The sequence below is a fragment of the Muscardinus avellanarius genome (assembly GCF_963383645.1).
Source record: "Muscardinus avellanarius genome assembly, chromosome: 22".
Lineage (NCBI taxonomy): Eukaryota > Metazoa > Chordata > Mammalia > Rodentia > Gliridae > Muscardinus > Muscardinus avellanarius.
The window spans coordinates 10,657,106-10,675,949 of NC_137808.1; positions in this window are offsets into that span (position 1 = coordinate 10,657,106).

The window sequence follows — 18,844 nt, forward strand, 5'->3', positions numbered from 1 at the left end:
CTTTTACACACTTATCCTTAGCTGTGTGTTACCTGGGGAGTTTTTAAAAATGCTCATCCCCAGGTCTTGCCCACATCTACTAAGTTGGCCTCTTGGGGTAAGGCTGGGGTTTCGTCGTATTTAAAATGCCCTACTCAAGCCGGGCGTGGTGGCGCACACTTGTAATCTCTGCACTTGGGAGGCTGAGACAGGAGGATCATGTAGGTTTGAAGCCAGCCTCAGTTGGCTTAAGAGACCCTGTTTCCAAATAAAATATAAAATAGGTCTGGGAGTAAAGCCCAGAGGTAGAAGGCCCCTGGGTTCCATCCCCAGTAACACACACACACACACACACACACACACACACACACACACACGGTTAAAATGCCCTACTCTGGGTGGGCTCTGGATGAACCCCCAGCTTGACCTAAATCAAATTACCCTGCTAAAAGTATTGTGCCCTGCAACACACACTCTCCCCGATGTGGCAGAGATGGCTGGGTGTGGTGGCACAGGCCTGTAATCCCAGCACTTGGGAGGCTGAGGCAGGAGGATTGCAGGTTCCAGATAAGCTTCCGCAACTTAGCGAGACTCAACAACCTAGTGAGATCCTGTTTCAAAAAATAAAAAGGCCAGAAGTGTAGCTCAAAGGGAGAATGTCCCTGGGCTCAATCCCCGGCATCACACAAAAAAGCAGGTGATATTAGAGCACCACCCATTCTTCCCTCCTGGGTCCCTGTCTGTGGTCCCACATCTCACCCACATGTGTGCTCACAGGCCTCCTTTCTGCTCCTCCAGCTGGCGTGTCTGTGGTCCCCTCAGTCTGGGGTGCTCCCCTAACTCCTGGCCCTGCTACCTTCTGAGCCTGATTCTCAGTGCCAATGTCCCCCCACCCCCCACAGCGAGTTCCTCGTTGCCCATCCTGTCAAATAACACCAGCACAGAGATTGTGCAGTTCAAGCACTCACAGCTCTAGGGACCCCTTCACATCACGGTCTTCATGGATTCATGGATATACATGTGACGGCTTCCTGGCAGTCGGTGGTAAAAGGTAGCTTTTCCTCATTCTCGTAAAGTCACCCTGTGTTCTAATGGAAGTGTTGCTAATAAGTCCTTCACCACCCTGCAGTTACACTATCTTATTTGCCTGTAGACCTTCAATATAACCTGGACCCACTTTTGATTTCTTGTTTATTAAAGATTACTAGAGTATCATGTCTCACAAAGTAGAAATTGATTTTGTCTGCCTTATTTATCATTGTTCCAAGTACCTGCCAGGTAGTGGATGTGCATATGTATTTATTGAATGAGAAAATGAATGAATCATCTTGAGTTAAGGGCTAAACGTACCTATTCTCTTCTGTGACTACTGCAAGGTACCTGCAACTCCAGACAAACCTGAAAGTAGATCCCAGAGCACTTGGGGCCAGGCCACTGTCCACGTAAGCTGGGCTGGCTGCTACTATCTATCTGCCACCGCTAGGACCCAAGGTGCATTTAATATAGACGTGACTCATGGTGATTAAGGAGCCCGAGTCCGTCTGTTATAGAAAGGTGGAGCTGTGGAAGTGTCAGGAATCAATAATTGCCCATTTTTATGGTGGGTTTATAGGCTAATCTCAATGAATTGTTTCTGAAAGAGCAGTAAAATTAGGGAAGGAGGCAATCCAAGATGATGGGTGGTGAGGGGCGGTGGCTTGGCAGGCTGTTAGTATCGTGGAGGTGAGAGTAGAGTGATGTGAAGGACATTGCGTATCCAGAAAGACTCCAGCTGAAGCAGAGGCTTCCAGTGCTCCTGAACAGCCAGCGAGAGGGCGGCTGCTAGGGGCAGGGCAGGAAAGGCAGAAGGAAGGTTGGCACACAGGCACTGGTGGGAAATCTGGAGATCAGAAGCAAGCAGGCTCTTCCTCTGCAGGGCTCCCCTCCTTAAGCGCAGAAGTCTTTCCATCACTGATAATACTCCCAGCAGTCTTCTCGGATGCAATCTTTTAGCAGATAGTGCACATGTGGTGTGTGTGTGTGGGAGGGAGAATGAGAATATCACAGTAAGGCAGAAAAAAACAAAATAAACAGCTCAAATAATGATCCTTGAATTTCAGGATAATTGGTGGCATTGTCCAAAAGGTAACTGCCCTGCTCAGAAGGTCAGTGAGAGGCTGCTGGGCATATAAACATATACTATTCAAACTTTATAAATTATGCAGTAGAAAATACATTACCAAGACTTCAGAACTGTGTGTTTCCCTTTGTTTAGTGGTATAAAGTTTCTTGCGCAAAAAAATTTGGCAAATGTAGGCACTCAGTGTTATAAATTTTCCTGTCTTCAAGGTGTTCCAAAGATTTTGATAAATTGTATTTCAATTTTTATTTAATTCTAGAGATTTTAAAATTTCTTTCCCTATTTCTTCTATTACCTAGTCAATGGCATCCTTCAAGCCAGGCATGGGGTATACTCCTATATTCTCCGGGCTTGGGAAGCTGAGACAGGAGAATTGCAGGTTTGAAGCCACTCTCTGCAACTTAATGAGCAGGTAACTTAGGCCCTGTTTCAAAGAAAAGAATAAAAATAGGTTTGAGAGTATAGCTCAGTGGTGAAATGTTCCTGGATTCAATCCCGAGTAGCACACATGGTCTTGTTTAATCTCCCTGTATTACTGATGCAGTTCTGTGTCTTCTTGGTGTTAATTTCTAACTTCAGCCCATTATGATCTTAGAAAATGCAAGGTATTATATCCAATTTTGAGTTTAGTAAGACCTAGAATATGATCTATTTTGGAGAAAGTTCTGTGAGCAGCTGCAAAGAATGTGAACTCGGCTGTAAATGCCTGTTAGGTCCATTTGGTTTATAGTATTACTTAGGACTGAAGAGTCTTTACTGATCTGGTAGATTTATTTGTCTAATGTTGATAACAGTGTATTAAATCTTCCAGTATTATTATATTAGGGTTTATCTGAGTCTTAATGTCAAGTAGTATTTGTTTTATGTAAGCAGGTGTCCTGATATTTGGGGCATAAATGTTTGCTATCATTAAATCTTGTTTGGTTGTTCTCTTACCAGTAAGAAGTAACTCTTTTTTGTCTTTTCTGATACCTTTTTGGCTTAAAATTCCCAGCTTCAACCCTTGATTGTCTGAGTTGGGCTTATCTCACTTAGCACAATGTTCTCCTTTGTGTGTGTGTGTGTGTGTGTGTGTGTGTGTGTGTGTGTGATACTAGGAGTGGAACCCAGAGGCCTTCTACCTCTGGGCTATGCTCCCAGACCTATTTTATATTTTATTTGGAAACAGGGTTTCACTAAGTAGCCGAGGCTGGCTTCGAACCTGTGCGATCCTCCTGTCTCAGTCTCCCAAGCGCGGGGATTACAAGCGTGTGCCACCACGCCCGGCCAATGTTCTCCATTTCTATTCATTTTCCTACTAATGACATAATTCCATTCTTCTTGATGGCTGAGTAAAGTCCCCTATCTGTGTGTGTGTGTGAGTGTACATGCCACATTTCCTTTCTGTGCAGAACCATTTAAATTAAAATAAAATTTGAATTTAAGATGAATATAAAATTTAAAGTTCAGCTTAAAATTTAAAGTTCTTATTTTCTCTAGCACATTGCAAATGATTAGTGATGTACTAATGGTGTCATGTGGCTGGTGGGTGCCATATTGGGTAGCACAGGATGGATCATTTTATTCATGACAGAGTTCATCGCTCAGTGCCATATGAATGCTTTTTGAAGTGGTGGACCAAATGAGCCCATTTTCATGAGGATCATCTAATTCTGGGGAATTAGAGTGAGTCAGTGCGTTACTGGATAGGTGGCCCAGGAGGACACCAGAAGGGAGAAGGGGATCTCAACTGAAAGGTTCTTGATTTATACTACAGATAGGAATTTCAGATTGCATTAAGAGAGACGCAAAGATTTATTTAGGAAATCAAGGAAATTAACTCAGAAAACAAGCAATAAAATAGAACATAAACTCAAAGGGGAAAGGAGGAGTGCAGGTGCTGAAGAGTGAGGATGCACTTTTTGGGTCGTGGGCTCTTTTGTTCTTGTTGGTAGTGGTGCTGCTGGAGTTGAACTATTTTATTTTTTATTTGAAACAAGGTCTTAATAAGTTTCGGAGAAACCTCACTAAGTTGCCGAGGCTGACCTCAAATCTGAGATCCTCCTATATCAGCCTTCCAAGTACTGGGATTATAGGTGTGCACCACCATGTCTGACTGACCAGGGATTGAATCCAGGAGTTTTATACCTCCCAAGCTACACCCAGCCCTATTTTATTTTTTATTTCGAAACAGGGTCTTGCTAAGTTACTGAGGCTATCTTTGAATTTGTGATTCTCTGTCTCAGGCTCCCAAGTACTTGGATTCTAGGCAAGTTCTCTCATGCCTGGCTCTTCTTTTAAACTTTGTAAATAGTGAACATGAGAAGTGCATTGAGTGGCATCTGCTGGGTGGGCTCAATTTTCTTAATCATGGACCACAGAGGGGGTCATGGTGTTCTGATTCTTTTAGGATCTCTGGTTGATATCTTCTAGTTAATAGGTAATATTGGATCTACTCATATCATAAGTCTCCAATAATATTTTCCCTAGACTTTATTTATTCTAAAGGGAAAAAGTTGTGTATGCTATCAGTGTATGTAAGTCGTAATCATTAATCTGAACTTAGTACTCTAAGATTCAAGGTGTTTTTTTTTTTTTTTTTTTTTGAGAATTTAGGCCTGGAGGCAGAAAAGGTGTGTGGAGTGAAGGTGAGGGTGTTCCTGGACTTTTTCAGATATAAAACTACATTTTCTTCTCCTTGCTACCTGTCCTCTCTTCTTCTGCCTCAGATGTGTGAGGATGCAAGGGGCGAGAGAGCGATCAGCCACTCGAGAGGCTTTTCAGTTCCCAGACATTTCTTAGTCGCCCCAGGATCTGCCTCTTGTCAGGCTCCTGTCTCCATCTGGGGTTGATTGGCTTCTCCACATGACTCTGATACCCAGGTTTTTAATAATTCGAGGAATTCTTGCCATTTCTGGAGAGGGTCAATATGAAACAAATGAAGAGAGAAAAATCACCACTACGCCGTCCTCCTGCGCTGCTCTTCCCCTCAGGGTAGAAAAACAGTATGCGAGCGATGCTCGCTGTCCTCCACAGAGAGCGCATTTGAGAGCATACGAAGAGACGCGCTCTAGAGATGGAAGGGATTTTATTTTGGAATTTCTCCAGCTGGAGTTAGAAGATTGAGCCAGAAAGGTTAACTTGGCTGTTGAAAGACCGAGGTGCTTTGGTTCCGTGTGCCCGCTCCTGGTAGCAGATTCCCAACTGCCCTGTAAACAATGCAGAAGAAGCATCGATTGTGTGCTAAGGGAACTAGTATCTCCACTCGATTTGAGAAAATAGAGTGCCACCCGCTTAGTGGAAATCAGTAATGCAGGAAAGGGTACTGGCTGCTATTCACATCTTCATTCCCCTAATTGTAGGGTCTGGCAAAGTCACCAGTTCCTGAGGGTTTGAGGCTAGGCAGTGAGTCCTGTTTACAGGCTCTTTGGTAGCCCTGGAAGAGTCTTAATTGAGTTGTTTTCTGTGATAATGAGAAGGGGAACCAGCAGAGAACAGGCTGGAGGCTTCTGCTGAAGAGCAGCTTCTAAGAATTTTGGTTCATTTTGTGGAGAATTATAATGAAGTGCTTCAAGCAGGGATTCTTGGCGCAGGCTTCCTCAGCTGGGACCCTTCGGTCCCTTAAGTTATCTGCCTGGCCCTGGTTGGGATTTGTTTACGACCCTGCTTTGGGGAAACACACGCATTGCTTATAGCTAGGACTGTTTGATAGAGGGGAGAGAGTCTGCAGGGAGGGTGATGTGGAAGAGTTTTCTATTGTTGAGTTAGAACTGGAGGCAATAGTTGCTTCCACCGGTCTAACCTGTTCATGAGCATTAAAATAAAAAAAAAGGAATTCGGAAACAGTAAGAGAATTGTCCAGTGCAGGGCAGGGGACAGCTAGCTGAAGGGCGTGGATACAGGAAGACTGATAACACAAAGGGACAGGATCGAAGACTGGGCAGTAATATGGTGAGTTATAGTCATGCCCTTGAAGGATGGCTGGGGTTCATCGAGTCTGTCAATTTTACTAAGTTGTCACTCACATGTTATATTAGCTGAAAGAGTAACTGCTCAGAAGAGGAAGCGGCTCTTTGTGGTGTTACCACCACCCGTATTGATTTTGTGTGGAGGACAGTGATTCATGGGATGCCTTTCCAACCAGGCATTTTTCACCCTAGATCCAGATTTTCAAGTCTCCTGTGAATTGGACTAGTTGGGTGAAATCCTAGTGTGAATCTCATGATATTTGCAGATGATGGCATAAGATTTGGAGGAGAAGGGAGGAGGAGTAAGAAAACCTCCAAGTGTGCGGGTGAAATAAACAAGATCTTTGTCAGCCTATCAGGGGCTTACGGGAGCTGTTCTGACTGTAGCTCTCTCCCTCCAGATTTTAGGTCACTCAGTGGCATCCCTGGGGGCGAGGACAGGGCAAAGGGAGCATTTTAATGTTGCTATTTTCATATTAGTTATTTTCAAGCTATTGTCACTTTTTGTTTTTGTTTGCATTTAACCTGGATAACCTGCCCTAGGCTCTGTATGGAGACAGGGAAAATCAGGTGTCCATAGAGACAATAGAAGACTGGGTCTTAGTGAATCAGGTCTGATTTTGCTCCTCAGTAGACATGTAGGCGCTGCTACCTGTGCCTTGCTGCTTGTTGTAGCTGGGATCTAGGATCTGAAGTGGGATTCTGCTGGCCCTTCGTGTTTGGTCAGCTGTACCTCCTCCCACACTTGGCTGCTGTCCAAGTGACGTGTGTGACAGTCTTGAAATCTAGAGGTGTTTCATACAAGCATAGGTTGATGCTTCTCAAACTGGTAACCGTGGTGGAGGACTTGGTCTTCCTTCCAACCCATCCTAGATCCTACTGGGTATGATTGCAGATGCAGCCCAGGACCCCCTTGACTCACCAGGGAGGTAGCAGCTCCCCACACAGACCATACCTGGCTTAGTGAGAGCCCGTGCAGGAGCAGCTCAGCAGTATCAAATAGCTGTAAACATTTTGAAACCCTTGCTCTCAATTTCTGTTCTTATTTTAGGCAAGTTAGCCAGCAGTTAATGGACTAGGAACAGCCATAGAGAATCAGGACTGAAAATAGAAGGCTTCAAGTTCAGAATTCAGGAACACTAATTCTGCTTCCTGTCTATAGCGTGCTGTGGGTTCTAGGAAAGTCCCTTACCTCTGTGTTCAGCTTCCTCACTTGGCAGTGCCAGGATTTGAAGTAGGCGGATGTAGAGTCCATGCCAGCTCCGATGTGATTTCATGTTGTTTGTTTGTTTGTTTGTTTTAATAGTTCTGGGAATTGAATGCAGAGGTGTTCTACCTCTGAGCTACACCCCTGGCCCATTTTATTTTTTTGTTTTTGAAACAAGGTCTTGCTAAGCTGCTCAGAGTCTCGCTAAATTGCTGAGGCTGGCCTTCAACCTGTGATTCTTCTAGCTCAGCCTCCTAAATCCTGGGATGATGGGACTATGCCATTGTGCTCAGCTCCCACATTGGTTTTAAGGGTCTCCTGTGCTGCAGATGATAGCACTGAAGTCTTAGCACAATATGTGCTTAGGACATGTCTGTGCTGGCATTTGTGACAAAGTCTGGCCCATGCCCGTCCACAGCTTTGCCCAATAAAGGCTCTTGTGATTTATAGCCTGTGACATCTTTTCTTTTGAAAAATGGATTTCAAGGATGCCAGAGTAGTGGAATGTGCTGAAAATCCAAGTGTGCCCAGTATGCCAAAGTGAGCTGTGTGCACTGACGTTAATTACAGCCACAGTTAGAATAGCTGGGAAGACAATAAGTTCGTGAGGTACAGCTCCTTTGTGGGTTATTGTGTGTGGTTTCTGTCCAAATCCATTGGGAAGCCAGGGCTGGGTCTTGGGCTTCTAGGTCAGGGTGTTTGGGGAAGCGATTCTAGGACCTCTGCTCGCACCGGAACTGCAGAGATTCTTTTATTCTGTGTTTTCCAAGTTCTTGCCATCTGAAGTGTTGCCCACAGACCAGCAGCTCTCATCTCTCCTCAAAATGTTTTTAAGAGATGCAGGCCTAGGCCCCTTCTGAGGCTGAACGGAGCAGACTGTATTTTAACAGTGTCCGTAAGAGGACCATGTACGAACCAGACATGGTGGCACATGCCTGCAATCCCAGTACTTGGGAGGCGGAGACAGAAGATCTTTGTTTTGAGGCCAGACTCAACAACTTAGCAAGACACTCAGCAACCCTAGCAAGACTCTCTCTCAAAACATACACACACGCCCAAAAAATGGCTAAAGGGTATATCTCAGAGGTAGAATGCCCCTGGATTCAGCCCCCAGTTCCACAAAATAGGTAAAATGAATAAATAAAATGATGAATTATAATTGTATATATTTATAGGGTATGTGATGTTTTGATGCATGTATTTATTGTAGAATGATTAAATAAAACAATTTTAAAATGTAAAATGTCTCCTACCAATTTTGAAATGTGCAATTTATTGCTTTTAGAGCTAAAGTCACTGTGTTGTACAATAATCACTAAGACCTACCCCTGCTGTCTAGCTGAAACTGTGTGTGTGCCCTTTGACCCACATCTCCCTGTCTTCCATCCCAATCTCTGGTAACCTCCACCCAACTCTCTACCTCTATGGCTCAGCTTTCTTAGGCCACCTATTAAGGGTGTAGAATACTGATCTTCCTGTGCCTGACTTCTTTCATGTAGCATAATGTTCTCCAAGTTTATTCATGCTTTTGAAAATGGCAACATTTTCTTCTTTTTAAAGGCTGCATATTAGTTCATTGAGAATGTCTGAAAAAGCATCTATTTTCTTTGCGGCTGCAAAATGGGCTGATCCTGGTACTGTGTGTGTGTGTGTGTGTGTGTGTGTGTGTGTGTGTGTGTGTAGTGGGGGTAGGATGAGCTGAAGTATGTTAAATACTTGGATTCTGGCATAAATAGATGTAAGCTGAGTGTAGTGGTACACCCCTGTAATCGCAGTACTTGAGAGGCTGAGACAGGAGGATCATAGGTTTGAGGCCAGTCTCGGCCACCTGGTGAGACCTTGTTTCAAAATTAAAAATAAAATAGGGCTGGGGATGCAGCTCAGAGGTAGAATGCCTCTGGGTTCAATCCCTAGTAACACAAAAACTAAATAGATGTTAGCTTAAGAAAGAAACAATGTTCTAGGTGTTTCCTGGGTCTCCTCTGTCATTGCTAGTAGAGTCCTGACCTTGGTTTGGAACCCACAAGTTTAAGTCATTATGAACTGGGCTTCTGGGATTTCTTTTTCCAGTAATTGGATGAATACACTGTGGGTGCATATGGGTCTTGAAGATACTCAGGTACAGCCCTTGTTTCACAGGTGAGCAGGTGGAAGCCTCAAGGGTCCCACCTAACAACAGGTCTGTCGCCATGGAAATCTTGCTGGGTGCTTTAGCTGTCTTAGCTCCTCAGCTCCAACCACTCTTACATAGCCATGATTTTAGGCCAAAGACCTGTGCTCCGTTTCTTCAACTTGGCCTGGTAGCATGGCTGGAGAATGTCTTAGTGGTAACTCACCCAAAGGTGAGCTCTTAACAGATTGTTGGCAAGCTGTACGCATCTGGAGCACTGTTTCCACCTATGCTGGCTCATTCTGAGGTTGTCTTCTGGAAGACTGGCATCCCAGCCCTGACAGTGTCACAGAGCCCACAGGTCCTGTCTGTGCTCAGCTCGGGTGGCCTTGACATCCATCTCTATGGTGCAGGGAAATCAAGACACAGGAGATGCCTGAAGTCGGGCTGGGCTCATTTCCCTTGAATCTTTCTCTGCTTTCATTATGTTTGACACTGTGGACCTTGAACTTGGCACTACTGGAACAGACTTTTAGCAGGCAGCTAGCTTGAGATCTGGTTGGGAGACAAAGGACACTATGTGGGAAATGGGACTGTGAAGGTCACTTTGCAAGGGCAGTCCAGTATTTGCTTGCCTGTAGCAAAGTTCCCACAAGAAGCCCTTGGGAAAATATTAACCTGATGAAGAATTGCTATCAAAATAAAATACACTTTCTTGTGTCCTCGATTTTGAAGGCGAGGCCTCTTTGAAACAAAGCAGGGCTGAGATTGATGGTTACCTAAAGCCAGGCCCTCCTTGTTCTGAGAATTAGCAGTCATAAGGGATGTGGACTTCCCAGGTAGTTTGGTCCTGGATTTTGTAATTACTTTTGTCTTGATAACATCCCGGGCCAGGTTATTTTTATTGCTTGCAAAGAAGTGCCCTGAAGTTATCTAAGAAAAGCCAGTCAAAGGCACGTTTATAAAGGTATTGACCTTAGGATAATAATAAAGTGTGTGGTTGAGAGAGTGAAGGGATATTGGGTTTGTCACTGGGGAGCAGGCGGGCGGGAGGAGAATTGGAAAACGGAAGCCCAGCAAATGACTGGAAATGCATTCGGCTGCTTTTATTTGGTTCTGACTTTGAGAGGCCAGAAGCAGTTACAGACCACAGATAACCATGTGCACAGCTGTGACGAAAAGTGCAGGAAGAAAAGAAAGGGACTGAGGATAAAAATGCTCATTCAGGCCGGGCATCGTGGTGCACACTTGGAATCCCAACAATTGGGAGGCTGAGACCGGAGGATCATGGTTCTCGGACAGCCTCAGCTACTTAGTGAGGCCCTCTGCAACTCAGTGAGACCCTGTTTCAAAATAAAGAATAAAAAATTGGGCTGGGAGTGTAGCTTGGAGATAGAATGCCCCTGGGTTCAATCTCCAGGAAAACACACACACACACACACACACACACACACACACACACACACACCCTCATTTAGCACCAGGATGTTAGTTATTCTAGCTGTTCAGGGAAAACTTCAGTAATCAGACACCTCTGAATCAAGTCTCCATTCTCATTCTTGAAATACAGATATACTTTGAGAAGGCTCCTGTTTCTTTTCTGAAATAAACCAGCTCTTGTCCTAAACTGTGGGCATGAGCCTACATGGCAGGGCTAGTCAAGTTATGTTGCCTGAGATCTTTTTTTTATTGGTACTGGGGATTGAACCCAGGGGCATTCTACCTCTGAGCTATAACTACAACCCATTTTTGATTTTTAATTTTGAAACAGGGGCTTCTAAGTTGCTGAAGGCATCACTAGGTTATTAAGGCTTGGCTAGCTACTGCGATCCTCCCATCTCAGCTTCCCAAGGCATGTGCCACTGTGCCCAGCTTGAGACTTCTTTCTGTGAAGAAGCCTGATGTGTGACTCTGGTCCCTCTCTCTAGCTGGCACAGTGTCCCTAAGTACTTTCATTATTCCTGGCATATGGTTAGTATTCATTCCTTTATTTCCTGTCTAAAATCATCCACTCTACCACCATTATTCCATGTTACCCAGCTTATTTGTGTCCTTCTTAGCCACCTGCCTTTACCTGAAATATTCTTATTGATAATTTCTATTTTTCACTGGAATGGAAATTATATATTCAGAGACCCTTGTATCTCATTCATTCCCTGAGCCCACGACAGGCATATAGTTTGGTGTTCAGTGAAAAATGTGGGAATAACTATTATAGGAAATGAAATCAGAATTTCTAGAATCTGATTTCTTGGCTTAAGAGAAAAAAAATACATTGACTCTTTTATATTTTTTATTTTTATTTTTGAGGTCTTGGGAATTTAACCCAGGGGCATTCTACCTTTGAAATACACACTCAAGCTCTTCTTTATTTTTTCTTTATTTTTGGTGGTACTGGGAATGGAACCCTTCTACCTCTGGGCTACACTCCCATACCTATTTTATATTTTATTTGGAAACAGGGTCTCTTAAGCCAGAGAGGCTGGCTTCAAACCTGTGCGATCCTCCTGTCTCCACCTCCCAAGTGCGGGGATTACAAGTGTGCGCCACCATGCCCGGCTATTTTTTGTTTTAAAACAGGGTCTTGGTAGGTTCCTGCTACCAATCTTGCTACATTGCCGAGGCTGTCCTCAAAACTGTAATCCTCTTGTCTTAGTTTCCCGAGTGCTGGGATTACAGTATGCATCACCACACTCAGCTAAGATATATAGCTTTTGTGTGTATGTGTGTGATACCGGGGATTGAACTCAGGAGCATTCCACCTCTGAGCTACACCTCCAGCTCTATATTTGTATTTTATGTTGAAATAGGGTCTCACTAAGTTGCAAAGGGCCTCATGAGGTTGCTGAGGCTGGCCATGAGTCTGCAATTTTCCTGTCTCAGCTTCCCAAGTACTGGGATTGCAAGAGTGCATTGCCACGCTCAGCTGATATATGACTTAAAATGTTTTTTGTGTGTGTGTGGCACTGGGGATTCAACCTAGGGGCATTCTACCTATGAGCCACACCCCCAACCCTGTTTTTATTTTTTGTTTATCTTTTGAAACACAATCTCACTTAGTTGCAAAGGGCCTCCCTAAGTAGCTGAGCGGCTGTCAGCGAACCCAGATCCTCCTGTCTCAGCCTCCTAAATGCTGGGATTACAAGTGTGCACCACCATGCCCAGAGATATGACTTTTGTAATTCACTTAAAAATGACAGGAAGCAGGAACCACATTTTGATGACATTTTCCTCAGTGAGGCTGTGAGGTGGTGGTTCTCTTTGTTGGCCTGCTGTAATGTACCAATATGTATTTCCAATGCTATGTCCTCTAATGAGATTTGGGGGGCATATCCAACAGAGCTGCCTCTTGCCCTTTATGTAGCTCAGCTTCTCCATCCATTAGGGCTTCCCTACCCGGAAGATGCTGTTGGAATGCCTGAGAGCCCATCCCACATCTGGGGTGGGCTTTGCTCAGCCCACCTGCCAGGGACTTATGTTGCAGAGGGCAGGGAGGGGTGGCAGAGAAGTGGGAAGGGGCTGTACGTGGTCCCAAGGACCTCTGGACCTGTTTGCCTTTGAGCTCTTGCTCACTCTTGGTCTCAGTAAGCAGGAGCCTTCTTTTATGCCAGGGCCAAGATACACATATAATGTTGGATGTTCATGGAAGGCTGGGCTTTTATGGCACAGAAACTGCCACATGGGTATGGTGTCTGTCACAAGTATGGATTCTATTTGGCAGTAAACACTACTAGAGATATCTGTGGTCTCCCAAGATGTCAGTTGAGCATTACCTTTCCCCTGGACCAGGGCATGATACTGTCGAAGGGTCGGCAACCTTTCCAGGGAATGCTCCCAAAATATATATATTTTCAGTTTAGCAGGCTACAAGGTCCTTGTCACAAGTACTCAGATCAGCTGTTATAGCTTAGAAGCAGCCCTAGACCATATCAGTACGAATGGTGTATGTGGCAGTGTCCTAAAAAAAACTTTGTTTATAGAAATAGGAGGTGAGCTGGGCTGGGCCCCTGGACTGTAGTGTGCATGTCCCTCACTACACATTTGCAATCACAAATGCGGATCTGAAATCAAACGCACTGGATTTCAGAGGCTAGCTCCAAGTCGTCCTGGCTGTGTGAACTTGGCGGGGCTGTTGACTCCTCTGAGCTCTGTCCCTTTATGTTAGGAGGAGCCATGGAGCTTCAATGAGTGGAATCAGCAGTGGCTTTCACACTGGCACTGTTATCTCAGAAGATCCACTAGGAACCTTCTACCTGGAAACTAAGTCTCTGCAGTGGGAAGGAAGAAAAACAATACCACTTGAAGATAGAAAACGCAACCTTCCTTTAACTTTGCAAAACCCATTTCTGTGGCCACCCAAGGCACTGAGGACCATAACACATCAGAAAGGAAACTGATCTACCTTAAAAGTCTTTTGCTTTTAAAATCATAGGATAAATCAGACCATGACGGGCAGCCTTTTAAAAGGCCACCTTTTCAAGAGAATGAAGAAAGGTTTCTAAAATCGGATTCCTCCTTGTTTCCCTTATGAGATATATTTAGAGGAGGTGGAGCGGTCTCTCCAGGATCGCAGAACCTTCTCTGTGAGTCCAGCCTAAGCTGCCGCGTGCAAAGCCTCGCCTGGCGGTGGCTGCTCAGCAGAATCCAGGGTGTTGCTTAATGAGGGGTGAAGACAATATGGGCGCGAGCGGCCGGTTGCTTTTGCACAGTTGGTCGGCCGTGTTGCAGGTGCATCCCCTTAATGAGGGTTAATTTGTCTCATATTTTAATCTGACAGATTCTGGCCATGTATTCCTTGGAGGTAACTTGCTTGTTCCTGGTTGGCATAAAGTGAGAAAATGGAGCCTAATCTGGGGGTTATTCAAATGACAGAGCAGCAAGCTGGAATTTGTAAGAAAATCTTGCCTTTCTGGTTTCTGGGATAATATTTACATGGAGGAAGAGCATGTTAGCAGAAACAGAAAGATGAAGGAGGGTTAAATTATGTTTCTGGAAGATCCTGGCTTCCAGCAGCTTGCTGTACAATGAACTGAATCAGGCAAACCTTCTAGAGGTGCTGTTTTGCACAATATACACAATTTCACCTGTTTCAGATATTGCTGCCTACAGGGAAGGTATTTAATGGTTCCTGCCTTAAGAGTGAGCACAGACGCTGTTTATGAAAGACTGTTTTCACTGAGAAAAATCACAAAAGTAATAGGTGCTTGTTGTAAAAAGTTGATATTTTTTCCCAACTTAAAGTTCCGTTGCCTATTTTCAGATGTAAGTATGGTGAAACTGGCTGAATATGTTTTGAATTGGTGAGGGAGACATACAAAAACATCCATTCATGGGATTCCAGAGAGTTCTTTGATGTGTACAAGATAGAAATCCAACATAAGGCAGCTCAAACCAAAGTAGAATTAATAGTGTATGTCATCCAGGAGGCCAGAGTGAGAGTGAGTCTGAATTCAGGCATGGTGGATCCCAGGGCTCACTCGAGGTCTTCCCTCCGTCTCTTCTGATGTTTTCCTTTTCCATCAGCCACTTCTCTCTTCATTGGTATCTGCTGCAGATGGACTCCTGACTTGATGGGAAAGGTGCCCCTCAGATACCTCTGGGTTCAATACCTAGTACCAAAAATAAATAAATAAATAAATAAATCAAGCAAGCACTAAATACATCAAACATCCTATCTTAGCAACACAGTGTACTTGACGCCATATTGTTCCTAGTATGGTCTTGGGGCTGTGTGGGAGCTGAGGTTCCTTGCAGCTTCCTAGCATGGAACTCACCTACTGCTGGCCTGGGGAAATAATCCAGACCCAAAGTTCCAAGTACAATTTCTATGGAATATGTATCACTTCACACCACTGTGAAGTAAAAAAAAAAAAAAAATCCCAGGTGTCGCCGTCGGACATTGACGATCATCTGTCATTGCAGGAAACAGGATTGGAAAGTGCCAGGAAGAGCAGTCTATCCAGACAGTACACAGAACTGCCAGAGAAGAGCGCTTCCTGTTTGGGCCAGGCACCTGTGCGTCAGGATGTCCCCAGATCTGAGGCACGGCCACTTCGGTAACCTCTAGGTTGTTTCAACTAAATGACACAACTGCTGCTTCTTTAATAAACTCGACTCTCTTATCTTAGCTGCTGTCTTATCAGGCCCAGCAGTACTAGCAGTCCACACTTGTTTTGCTTTGGAAGAACTGATCCGGGTTCCTACCTCCTCTGCCTTTGCTCTGTTGGTAAAGCCCCTTCTCGGCCCGTTCTGGGATTTATTTACAGTGGGGCAGATGGAGCATGAAATTCCCAATTTGTGTTTACGTCTGACTTGAGTCTGTGTTTATCAGATTCATCTCTCCCTAATTATGAAACCCTGAGATGGACCTTTGAAATGGGAGCCAGACCTTGTTAAGGCCTAATCAAAGGTCTTCAAGTCATATAATAGCTTGTGATGTCTCTTCATCTCCTTCCCCTCCTGCCTGAATCCCCCACCTCTCTTCTTTAGGCAAAATATGTTTGATATCTAAATTTCTAAAAGGTTGTAGAGCTTGTAGAGCTGGAAGAGTCTGGATCTAGTGTGAACCTGTTCAGATTGCAAAGAAGTCTGTGTGTATGTGTGTGTGTATAAGGAGACTGAATCTTTGTAACATACTCAGCAAGTCTGCTTATTATTATTATTTGTGTGTGTGTGTGTGTGTGTGTGTGTGTGTGTGTGTGTGTGTGTTGGGAATTGGACCCTGGGGCATTCTACCTCCGAACTTGACCCCAGTCCAATTTTAGTTTTTATTTGGAAACAGAGTCTTGCTAAATTAATATGAGTCTCACTGAATTACTGAGGCTGGCTTCGAGCCTGCAGTCCTCCTGTCTCAGCCTCCCAAGATCTGAGATTAAGGCCATGTCTGCTTAATTTTTAGGGTGCATATCCTTGGTCCTTGGCCATAATTCAAGACTGTTGTCTCCTGTGGGCAAGTCTTGGAAAAGTGGGCTTTGTAGCCACACTTGCTGTGCAGAATGATCAGCCTGGTTTTTCTGTTGCTTGAACGTCACTTAATAAGGGCTACCTGAGAGTTTGATGTGGAGGTCTGGCTGTCTGGTTTTTTCCTTCGCTGGGATCTGGGAGCCTTCAAGTCTTATTCTCCGTGGACCATGAAACCCAAGAAGATTTCCCTGAAGTAGATGATGTTGAGATTGGCCTTAGAGTGTGAGGGCGAAGGAGGAAAGGCGAGGTGCTGTGTTTATTGAACACAGCTGTCCACCTCAAGTCCACGCAGCCAAGGTTAAAATAAGACAGGGGAGAAGAGACAGCAGAGGTTTGGTTGGCTTCACTTCTTTTGGTTTCGTTTTGTTTCTAGTTTTGCTTACTGTCCTAGACACAACCCTTTGCCTGCTTGCCAGGTAATATGCAAGGTGCATTCCTATTATCCTTGTCCACACTGCAGCCTCTTAAAGATAAAACTGTCCTTTATCTTGACTGGTTTTCATCAAATACAAATGCTTACAAATACACGAAGGCATAAGGTCAGAAATCAATTCCATCCTCCTAAAATTACTCGCGTGCAGTAGACCGCGGCTCCAGGGAACCAAGTTCAATATCTTATATTTTATGCTTAGAAATTACTTGTTTATTTTCCTAATATCTGGAACGATGGGATATATTCTTGCATTTTCTTTTGAAGCAAAGAATTAAAATGTGTTTGGTGAAAGAGCCTAGATAGCTTGGGATCAGAGTAGGGAGGCCAGCATTTAAACTATGTTTAAAGTGTGTTCAAATGCAGAACCTAGCACCACCGCATAAGAAGGTGGTCTGCGGCCACTCTTCTGGGTCTTGTGTGACTGCAGGTCTTGTCAGAGGGTGCAGTCTTTGGTTCCTGAAGTGTGTAGCAGTACCATGTGGCAAAAAAGGAGTTTCCTCCCTCCCACCCTTTCTCTTTCTTTGACTTCCTTCTTTCCTCTTCCATCCCTCTCTTTCTCCTCTCCACCCCCTACTTTTCTGTTTTTGGTACTGTGGATTGAACCCAGGGGGATTCTACCATTGAACTATACCACCAGCCCTTTTTAATTTTTTTTTTTTTTTGGTGTGTGTGTGTGTATGGTATTGAGAACTGAACCCAGCCAGGGTTGTTCTACCACTGAGTTATATTCCTACCTATTTTTATTTGAAAGCAGCAACTAGGTTGCTGAAAGTCTCACTCGATTGCTAAGGCTAGCCCCAAACTTGTAATCCTCCTGTCTCAACCCTTCACATACTGGGATTACAGTTCATCTTTAATTTCAATATATATTTTTGTTTTATTTTATTTAATCTTATGTTTTATTTTATTTTATTTATTTATTCTTTTTTGCAGGTCTAGGGATGGAACCCAGGGGCATTCTAACCTCTGAGCTACACCCCCTGCCCTATTTTTTATTCTTTATTCTGAAACAGGGTCTCACTAAGTTGCGGAGGGCCTCACTAAGTAGCTGAGGCTGTTCATGAACCGCGAGCTTCCTGTCTCAGCCTCTCAAATGCTGGGATTACAAGCGTGCGCCACCACGCCTGGCTAACCTTATGTTTTAGAGATTTTGTTTTCAGCATTTATAGATATTTTCCTCATTTTTCTTAACATCAGCTCAGCATTTCATGGCGTTGTACTTCTTTGAATCTTTTCCCTTTTAGCAGAGTTTAAGTGACTCCCCATATTTTGCTGTTTTAGACAAACCAAGTCTTCTTAAAATGTTTCCCCTTTGCTGGGCATGGTATACTCCCCATGCTTGTAATGCATATACTTGGGAGGCTGAAACAGGAAGATCCAAGGTTCAGGGCCAGCCTCAGCAATTTAGCCAGACCCTGTTTCAAAATAAAAAATAAAATAGGGCAGAGGGTGCAGCTTGGCAGTAGAATGCTCTTGGCTTCACTCCTCAGTACCACACAGAATAATTTCCCTTTTACTGCTAAATAGTAAGACATGATCCAGAAACATATGGAGCAAAAACACAACTTCTCAGCATTTCTTGTAGCTTATAAAGCAGAATGATCTCCCCTGCTTCCACAGAAAGAAATCTTTTCAGTCAGGGAGTAAGCGATCGCCTTTTCTCTGTCGCAGTATCCCAGGGTTCCAAGCAGGCCCAAAAGGAGCCTGTGCTTCATAAATTATGGAGGCGCAGGATACCTTTAAACAAAGCTCAGCCTTCGAGAGCTGCAGACTGCTTTGTCTGGTATTTGTTTATCTGCCTTCATCTAAGGGGTGCTCAGATGCAACCGGGTAAATAAGGGCCATGTGATTTTTAATTAGACACCTGTCCATCCCCACCAGGGTCCCCACGGCATATGGGCAGTGCTGGCAGCCGCTCACAGCGCTGAGAGACCCTTTAGTGGCTGATAGAGTGTGAGGTCATGAGATCTCCTGGGGAAGTGTGTATGGTACCAGACTCCCTGCACCGTTGGCTCTGGGTGGGTGGACATCTCCTCCTCACCTTCGTGCTGCTGGACACAGGTTGTGCCCTGTGTGGTACTGGGGA